A 10,576-nucleotide genomic window follows, 5' to 3' on the forward strand; every position below is an offset into this window, starting at 1 on the left:
AATGTAAGTGCTCCATGCCAGGTGTCTGCTCGTTTTATTAACTTCTCTTAAGCACGTACGACTTGACCTGTCACACAGCAGGTATTTCAACAAATGTTTATCAAGTGAACAAATGTATTCTTTTCTATGCTTCTCTAGATAAATACAGCTGACCCTTGAACAATGCCAAGGTAAGGGATGCTGACCCCATACACAATCAAAAATCCATATACGACTTTTGACTCTTTCAAACTTAACTACTAATAGCCTACAAGTAGTCTTACCAATAACATGAACAATCAATTGATACGTATTTTGTATGTCATCTATATTATACACTGTATTCTTACAATAAAGTAAACTAGAGGACAGAAAATACTATTAAGAAAATCATAAGGAAGATAAAACGTACTTACTATTCAGTAGGTGGGAGTGGATCATCATAAAGGTCTTCATCCTTGTCATCTTCATATTGAGTGGGCTGAGGAAGAGGAGGAGGAGAAGGAGTTAGACTTGCTGTCTCAAGAGTGGCAGAGGTGAAAAAAATCTGCCTAGAAGTGGACCCACAGAATCTAAACCTGTGTTGCTCAAGGGTCAACTGTATAACCATGATATTAGCATTGTGAACATTCTCTCTTATCTCTTCCTGCCACCTACCCAACTCTCCACTCAAGGGAGATTTATAAGTAAGATTTTGAACACTGAAAATCAAATTAAGTGGTCTGGAAAAGCTGCAATGGCAAACGGGGGAAACAATTTGGAAAGCAACCCTTCACCCTACATTTTCCTATCCTATGAAATCTGTGAATAGTTGTATCTACACAAGGCCAACGACCCCAGCTCTATCCTCTAATCACCTTTTACTTCTATTTCCCTAATGTAACACTTACCCAGCCAACAAGTAAGGAAATAGATTAGAAAGCTTTTGAGTGACTCTTTTAGTGAACATGGACTCCAATCAATCAGAAAAGTCACGTGGGATTAGGTCATTGGAATTAGTTTTTCATGTATGGTAAATACATTGGTTCATCTCATTTGAAAGGAATAGGCACTGTCATATCATCTTAAGAACTGGGGTTTTATGATTTATTGAAGGAGCCATCTAGTAATAAGGTATATAGGGGTAGGACAGAACCTAATGTATTACAGGCTCCATAGAGGACAGACTTGGGAGGTTGTTTAGGACTGAAGCTGCCTCTGGGCTCCGTGTTAGCTTGTTGCCCCATTAACATCAGGAATTCTTGGATCTTCACTATGGCACTCCCATTGGCATGGATCCCCTACTGTCTGTTGATCTCTGCTCCTCTCTAGGCATCTTCTTTTTTCTCCTCTTGTACCAACTGACTCCATCCGTGCCTCCAGGAGAAAGAATGTGACCATACTTGCTAATTACCATGGTCCATGCTTAGGGCTCTTACCCCATGGCCCCTTGTAGGTCATCAGTCAACCCACAAAGTGGCTACCTTTGGTTTGGGTAGGACCATTCATCAAGGGGAACCCAGTAGGCTTGTGTTTCACCATAATCATAGCCAACCTCTCTTTGAGACCATTGCCCGCAGGACCCCTGGGATCATGTCAAGCTCAACACATTGCCCCATGTACCCAGAATGCCACTGTGTCTTTGTCCCCACTTAGAACACATTACCCCTGATCTTCTCTTACCAGCATTCTAACCCTCTAATCTTCATTGTGGGGAGGTATGGACAGCTTACTTCAAAACAATCTCACCACAAAACAACCTGCTGGTTTCCAGAAACTCCCCAGCTCCCAGACTAAGGCATTCAGGACAATCCAAACTCCCATTTCCACAAAATCCAGGATGGATTTTCATAAGCATCAGAAACACTGAAAGGGCCTGTAGGCTCCACAGGGCACCTACATTTCCTGGGGCTTCCCTCAGAAAGAAGGTGGAAGGTAAATGTAGTGGCCACGTATAAGGAAAGGAAAATGAAGGTTTTCAAACCTGCATGAAGCCGAGAAAGTGCCACTGCGTGTAGCCACACCCACAAATATTTTTCTTTGGTAAAATTACAGGCAGAGGGCCCTGCCAATTGAGAAAACAATCTATTGGCTGATACTGCCTGGCATTCCACTCTGTGCAGTCCCCACTGCACAGAGAAAGCAATTTGGAATTCATAGTATTCCTTGATACTTGTTTTCAACAAATACTTGCTGAATGCCTACTATGCACCAAACTCCACGGTCAGGAGCAGGCCCAATCCTGTTGGTGTTTTTATTTCAGTCTCAGCTCTGTCAACTTGCTTGAAGCTGCAAAGAATTTAGTGCTCGGGGACAGGCCTCCACAAGTCCAGTGAAGTTGGCTGCATTTCTGATTCACTTCTCTATCCAAGAATAAAAATAGGGGCTGATCCACTCAAACAATCCTGGGAGATTAAAAGATTTTGAAGCCAAAACAAAACCCGAGATAAGCTGCCTACGTGTGTGTGAGGAGGCAAGTCAGTTCCAGGAGCCAGCAGCATCTGTCCGGGAAGGACTCCCCACAGCCTGATGGGACTTGTCCCAGCGACCTCTTCCCTCCCGAGGTCCTGTTACCTGTGTGCGCGTCGGGTCAAAGCCCTCTGTGCCACCAGCCTCCTGCTCACTTGGTGCTGTCCTGCCCTTTTTTGCTTGGTAATTTCCAGTTAAAGCTCAGCTGTTTGTGTTTGTGGTTTTTTTTGTTTGTTTGTTTTGTTTTGTTTTTGTCTACTCCACTCATCACAAATACCTTTAATAAGCAAATTTCCCTCCTCCATTTGCTGAATTTTATGTCTTCTCTGTTTCTTGATGAGAATTGAATGGGATCATTCCACAACTTTGACATTGATTTATTGTCCTCTCAAGGGCTCACAGATCACAGCCCAGAAAGGACTGTAGCAGGACCTCCTCTGCTGGAGACAGCGCAGTGCGTGAAGCCCCCTAGGACCACCAGCCTGCAGAGGGTGGTCAGTGTGTGTGCAGTGAAAGAGCAGGGATTCCGATGTTGAGCTGAGGTGAATGTAAAGAGGGAAGACCTCTCCAGAAGGTGCAGGTGGGAACGGGAGCAAGAGTCCCGCTAAGCAGTCTTTCCTTCTTGCCTTCCACCACCTAAACATCTGGAAGCAGACACCTGGACCACCTGCACCTTGGCAGAGGGAAGGAGGTTGGTCAAGAGAATAAAAAAGGACCAGGCACACTTCACTGTAAGCCGCGTCCCCAGGCTTCTTGTTTTCCCTACCTGGGGAGGCAATGACAATAATAGACTTCAGAAGTTAATTGACTTAATGAGTGGAACTCCTTCAATCCATTGAAGGCCTCAGTAGAACAACAACAAAAAAAGTGGAGGGAGAGAAAATTCTTTCTCTCTGCCTAATTGCCTGAGCTGGGTTATTGGGTTCTCCTGCCCTCAAACTGTGCCTTACACCTTTGGTTCTCCGGTTTCAGTCCTGTGGACTTGGACTAGAACTCATACCATCAGTTCTGGTTCTCAGGCCTTCAGAATCAAACTGGAACTGCACCAGCAGCCTTCCTGGGTCTCCAGCTCGCAGACAGCAAACTGTGGAGCTTCTCAGCCTCCATAACCACATGAGTCAATTCCTTATAATAAACCTCTCTAGATAGATAGATAGATAGATAGATCCCTTTACAGCAGGTTGCAGCTGGGGAGGGTCTTCCTAGAGGAGGGTGTGCAAACATAAAGGGCAGCCCTAGTGCTGGATCCTGGCTCTTGCAGGTGATACAGCTCTGAGAAGCAGAGGAAGACCAGGGTTCTTCGTCTCCAGTCAAATTAGATGAAATGACCTGGACATACATGGAGTGGTTTTAAGGAGCAGAGAGATTAATAGGCAAGAAAGATGGGAGAAAAAAGAAGGAAGAAGCTCCCATGTATAGACACAGAGGAATGGGGAGCTCCAAAGCCAAGAGAGGAGACCCCATGTGCCATGGAAAAGTGGCTGTTTATATGAATAGGCTGGAGGAGGTGATGTCTGATTTGCACAGGGCTCAGGGGATTGGTTTGACCAGGCATGTCACTCACGTAGCCTGCGGAAAAAAACTGGCCCTGTCATCCTAGCTTTTTAATATGCAAATGCAGGGCACCATGATGTTCTACACATGTGGGGGTATGTGGGGACAGCCATGGTCATAAGCACACACACACCCCACCTCCCAGAGAAAGCACACCTATCCTGGTTGGGTTTACCACTTCTCAATCAACCACACGGGAGAGTGGGAAGACAACTCACAAACCTCTTGTGTTTTTTTCAGGTTTTGAAGAGTCAACTATAAGCTATATTGTTTTGCTTTGAAAAGACGCTGGATGTAGAACCAGTTATAGTCCTTTAGCAACCTCTCTGCCCTTTATTATCCACGTGGCCTTTGGCAACCTCCCTGAGCCTCAGTTTTCTTGTCCTCCCCCACTACGGGGATGTCAGCGGCATCTCCACGCGATAACGTACTGGGAAATGCTGCAAGTCCACAGTACTGGGTAGAGAGAAATTTATTGTTATTATTGTTGTTCTCTTTCATCCCAAATGGACAGCTTGATCTTTCCCTTAGGGAAATGCTTTCAAATAAAAAGTAATTATGTTCTGGAGACTTAGCAAAATGGATTTGGGTAACTTCCATCAGGAGGGAGGAAGAGAGCCAGTGGCCTTTTGCTATGAGACCACAGGTTTGAAGGAAGGCGCCACAGAAGGCCCCTGCCCCACACACAGCTCTGGTTATCCACAAAGCCCCCAACAAATGCTCACTAGTGGCCTACACCGCTAAGAGCTTCTGTGCTGGCCCTCACTAGGCGTCTGCCATTCTCTTTTTTTTTTTTGGTGGGGGTGGGGGTCGGAGTCTCGCTCTGTCGCCCAGGCTGGAGTTCAAGTGTGGTGTGATCTCGGCTCACTGCAAGCTCCGCCTCCCGGGCTCCTGCCATTCTCCTGCCTCAGCCTCCTGAGTAGCTGGGACTACAGGTGCCTGCCACCACACTCGGCTAATTTTTTGTATTTTTAGTAGAGACAGGGTTTCACCATGTCAGCCAGGATGGTCTCGATCTCCTGACCTAGTGACCCGCCCACCTCGGCCTCCCAAAGTGCTGGGATTACAGGCATGAGCCACCACGCCTGGCCGCCTCTGCCATTCTGCTATCTATGTGCCTCATCACACAAAACCCCACCGCAGCCCTGAGCGGTCCTAGGTACATAAATGTCCCGCTTACTTGGGAAGACGCATCTTAGCAGGGTAAGGCCTTTTCTACTTCCCCACAGCCAGGAAGACAAAGGATGAGGCCCTGGAGCCCCCATGCCTAACACGGTGCTGTGCTGCCAGTCATGAAGGCATCAGTACATGCATGCCCTCACTGCATGGGTGGGGACCCTGAGCAGAAATGATTTGCCCAGGCCACCCTGGCAGTCAACGACCTGAGACCAGTTCCTACTCCTAGATCAAGGTCCTTTGGCTACTGGGACCTTCTCAAGAAGAAATTCTTGTTCAAATGGACTTTTCCCAAGTGCAGCCTGCTGTGTGCTCCAGGGCAGCCCTCCGACGGTGCTCAATTAACCCCGGGTTCTTCGTGTCAGGTGATTTACCCGACAGTCAGCTAATCTCACCTTTCCTAGACTCTCCCTTTCTTGGCCCACGTGCTGCCCAAGTGACACACTCAGTGCTGTAAATGAGGATGTCACGGTGTGTTCTCAGGTTTTACTGGAAGTACAGCCCTTAACAAACAGTCTAGTAAACAGCCAGCCCAGGCGGTGCACACGTCAGCAGCCCTGCTCCAGGGCTCCCACGTCAGCAAAGGCGGGGCCCAGGCCTGGAAGCCAAAGCCCTTTCCAGCAGCCCTCCTGTCACTGGGCCAGCCCCGCCTGCCTGCTGGCTTCTGGCGCTCCCACACTCAAAACTGGGATCTGGGAGTTGTTCTCCCAGGCGACCACATTCCCTTCAGGGGTTGTGCAGAAAAACTGAACCAGAACATGCATAAAGATGCAGAAAATTGAGACTCTAAACTGAAATGGCATGAATGGTGGCTGGAACGTTTATTTCGTGCCTCAGTAACACAGGTATCCTGTCTACTCCTGTCTACACTGGTCCCATGTAAGGTTTCCCTGACAACTCATGACAAATAAGAATGGTTTGGTTGTAAAATCACAGTTCAGCAACAGTCCATAGGAGGACTACATAATTTATTGAGAAAAAGAAGTGAAAACTCTTCATTAGAAATGTGAGGATGGGCGCTCAAATTGGCTTAAAATATCAGCGAGAACAAAAATGATGACACTTAAGCACTGAGGCTACTACAATGTTTTGATAAAGGGTGAAAGGCACCTTCTCCCTTTTATCAAAAAGTTCCCCATCGTTGGCCCTGCAGAGGATCATGCTGATGGGAAACGGGCCGTTAAGTAGGACCTGAAAGTGAATGTCGTCATAAGTTCCAAATCAAACCACCACCAGCAAATAACAAGTAATCATAACGACGACTATTTATTTAGCCTTGTTGAGACTCAGAAACCAATACCCCAACAGAGAAGGTTTTAACATGCCGAACTAAGGAAGCCTTCAGGTCTCTCTGACCTTCCCCCAAACACCCCGTCTTTCCCAAAGAAGCTGAAGTTTCTTTATCTGTCTAAGATCCAGACCTTCCAAGGAAAGCAATTATTCTTTCTTCCCCTTCCCACTTATCTTCTTATCTATGGCAGAAAAGAAGACCAAGATGTGACCTGACCTTACAAGGTTATTTCTGTCCTCCCATCCAGTCATTCTCTCTAGCAATCATTTATTTCCCCTCAATAGAATTCCTCTTCTTCCCATTCCCATAACCCGTTTTACCAGAATCCAAGCCCCCATACATTCTGTAACCCCAAAATGGTACATAAGTTTCTGTAACTCATTGGGAAGTTAGGGCTTCATTCTGAAGGCTCCTGCGTGAACACATTAAATACGTTTTATGCCTTTTCTCCCATTAATCAATCTGCCTTACGCCCCTCAGCAAAACTTCAGAGGTCAAGAGCCTGTGGCCCCCACAGCCTTAACCCACTAAAATGTAAGCACTTCAGAAGGCAAGGACTCTGTCTTGTTCCCAAAGGGATCTCTAGCCCAAGACAGGCCTTGGCACGCGGCAGCTCAATGCATATTTTGAACAGGCGAGTGCATGATGTCGTTCTGCCAGAGACTGTATTTCACACTATGTGTCATTATTAAGTCTTTTACGGCCCATGAAACAGATGTGATTCCCATTTTATAGATGCAGAAAGGGAGGCTTAGGGAGGTTAGGAAACTTGTCCAACGGTTCTCAGCTGTATAGTGGGAGCGCTTGGCTAGGGAGCATGGCCAGTCCGCTTCCAGAGCTTATGCAATGAACCATGACATCACCCTCACCTCCCTACACGCTACCACCTTCAGCCTAGGTCTCCGGACAGGTCTATGGGTCCCTAAGTCCTCTCTTTGATTGGGAAGGGGATCCCAGCACCCCGGAATTGCATGCACAATGGCGTGTGTCTATGCTTATGGAGGCTGTGCTGGAGACAGGGCCCATGGCCTTCAGATTTTCAGAGAAACCTGGGATCAAAAAAAGTTTAAGAATCACTGTCCTGGTTTCAGCACTGAAAATCCCACGTCCTGGGATGGCTGCTGTTGGTAGCAGGCAGCATAGTCCCCAAAGGAGAAGAAGATTGAGTTTACATTCCTGGCGGTTCCCCTATCTCAGCAGGAGGAAAAAGGCTATGGGAAGTGGGAACAGTGTACAAAGCTCAGAAACGGACTTGGGGAAGGCTGAAGAGGAAGTCCTGGGACAGAATGAGGTGACTGTGACAGCAGCGCTTCAACGTTCCAGGTGGAGGTTCCAACGCCAGATCCCTGCAGAAGGCACCTGCCTTCCCGCTTTCCCTTTAGTTGACGCCACCGTTTCTGGGACAAGTTGAGGAAGGAGCACCAAGCAGTAGAAGTTTCTGAGGAGTGAAAGGGTGGTCAGAAAGACCCCTCACCCAAAATTCTGTGCTGATGTTCAGGTGAGTACCTAGGTCATGCGGGGTGATGACATCTGACATTGTGCTGGCATCATCCATAGTTCATGAGAGATTCTCCCTCCCTCAGCCACTGGGTGGTCCCTGGGGTGGGGGTCCCCAGGAACCCCCAAGAACAGGCCCCGCTGCAGACCAGCAGTTCTGGACAGGTCACACTCTGAGGGCCACAGTGAGTAGCTTGCAGGAACATCCTGGAAGTGTCCCAAAGCCAACAGAGTGTCCCAAAGCCGACAGTCAGGAACATGAACTGTGTGTTGGACGCCCATGGGAACTGCATTCTGAGCGAGATATCTGGAGTGTGCTCCAGGGCCAAGTTCTCCCATGACAGATGAGGGGATGGGGGTCTGAGATCACCCAGGCCGCTGCTACAATCATGGTGAGGCCTGTGTCTGGCAATTGGAATTGACCAGCATTTACAGCTAGCTCCGGCCTGCTAAACCAAGAAAAGGGCTGGCCTGACACATTTCCTTCAGGGGCTCAACAATGGCTAGAACCTCCCAGGAGAGCCTGGGCTTCCTGGAGCCATGTACCATGGCAGCCCTGTGGCCGGCACAGGCGTGAGTCAGTTTTCTGAGGTTACAAGGGGGTTGCTGGATGCTTCCTCCTCCGCCTGTCTTGTTTCCTAAATGCAGGGTGCTTTTGTCCGTGAAGCCCTTTGGAATGTGTGGCTCCAGCTTCCCCGGCTGCTTTTCACCCTAAGGACCAGGCATCCGCAGACTTCCAGAAACAACAGCATAGAATTCCTGTAGGTGTCAGACCTTCAAGAGGCAGTTCTCCCAGAGCAAGCCCTGCTTCCTAAAAGCAGCCACACTCGTCGCTCAGGCCCCGCTGGGTGCTGTCTTCTGTTGACATCAAGCAAGGCAGGGAGGAGCATGGACAATGGTGTCAGAGACACTCCCTTTTGAGCATTTGCCTCTACAGAACCTGGGCAGGGCCATGGGATGCCCTGTTTGGCCACCTGAGGCCTGAATCCATCGGGATCTGTAAGAAGCGGCCACTGACATTGAGAATGGCACCAGCCATTGCCAGAGGGGCAGGTCATGTGACTCACTGGCCGCACACTTCACCTGCGGAAGAAAGCCCAAGGCTACCTGGATGAAGAAAGAGGCATCTGTGCTAAATTAGGTGACCAAAGACCAAAGACCTTCTGACCTAAGACCAAAAAGCAGCCACAGTGCTCCCTTCCCTCCTGTCAAAATTCTGAAGGTGCAAAACACACCCCCACCCACCAGCCTCTTCAGTTCCAGGCAGAACCCAGCCCTGTGCCCGGCTGTCATCAAGGGCACCAGGCTGGTGTTTTGGCAACCACCTTTCAAAGTGACATCAAATTGCTGTGAATCACGGATCTGATTCAAATGAGGGCTTAGGTGGATTTAGAGATAGCTGATTGCCTCAGATTAATGCACAATTGCCTCAGAAAGTAATTTACCTCTGGGAGTTTCAGGTACTAAACATTTAGAGTTTGCATTTCAAGTCTAAACTGGGGCAGGGGCAGCCATTCTTTTGCTGGCAGGACCCAGTGAAGGCTGACCCCACGTGCCTACTACTCTTCTGTGATGGGTCCCTCCTCATCTCCCTGCCCCATCCCATCTAAGCCCAGTTCATTTTATTTCAAAGATGAAAACGATTCTCGAAGTCGTGATTTGGTCTCCCCAGTCACGTCCCTCATGAGTGGAGCCCCGTGTCCCCTGTGTCTGTGTTCTTCACCAGGAGTTTTTTCCATTTTCTGGGACTTTTGTCGCTGCGAAGTTCTTCCTGGTCCTGGGTCCCAGTTGACCACCTGCCAGCCCCAGTCATCCTGCAGGTCCCCATGGTGGAAGTCCACTCCCCTTCTCATGCCATGTTCCTTCACAGATGTGAACAGCTCTCTCTGTCTTGTCTTTTACCGACCCAAACCCTGATCCCCTCCTACTACCAAACCATGGTTCTGGAGCTCTTCATGTCTCATCCACCCTCCCTCTAGCTTTTCCTATTGGGGGTCTCCTTCTCAGAATGTAGCAGCTACATACACCACGGGGGGGGATTCAATCATGTCACCTCCCTTGTTTCAGCCAGTAGACCTCTATTGATTTAGTCTAAAGTCACACTGGCCTTTTGGCAGCCTGTCCCTATGGTGCCTCATAATGAGGTTCATTTAGAGTCAACCAAAACTCTTATAAAGGACACTGCCTGGACACATCCACCCCTGCCCCCAGCAGGTAGCTGTTTTGTTGAGCTTCGGAGCAAAATGTCCGACTTTTACATTTGTCCCTGTTACATTTCTCTGTTTTAATCTGCCCCATCATTCCTCCCCTGTCATTCCTATAGTTTTCTGTCATCTGGGAACCTGTTGCAAGTGCCTTGTCGATTGATCCAGATTATTGTTTCCAGAGCAATTTCGTTATGGAATCACCTAACCATGTCAGCCTACAGCTCGCTTTCCTCTGCCTTGTTCAGAAAGGTCACAGAAGGCTGCCTGTTCACTGCTTTGCGGAAACATCTTCAAGTGTTGGGCCAGGAGAAGTGTTAGAGACCATCTGCTTCAAGCCCTTCATCTTTCAGATGAAGAAACTGAGGCCAGGTGAGGTAAAGAGGCTGCTAAAAGATGACACAGTGATCTGGTCTGCAGCAGAGCC

The sequence above is a fragment of the Trachypithecus francoisi genome, unplaced genomic scaffold (assembly GCF_009764315.1).
Source record: "Trachypithecus francoisi isolate TF-2019V2 unplaced genomic scaffold, Tfra_2.0 Lachesis_group14, whole genome shotgun sequence".
Lineage (NCBI taxonomy): Eukaryota > Metazoa > Chordata > Mammalia > Primates > Cercopithecidae > Trachypithecus > Trachypithecus francoisi.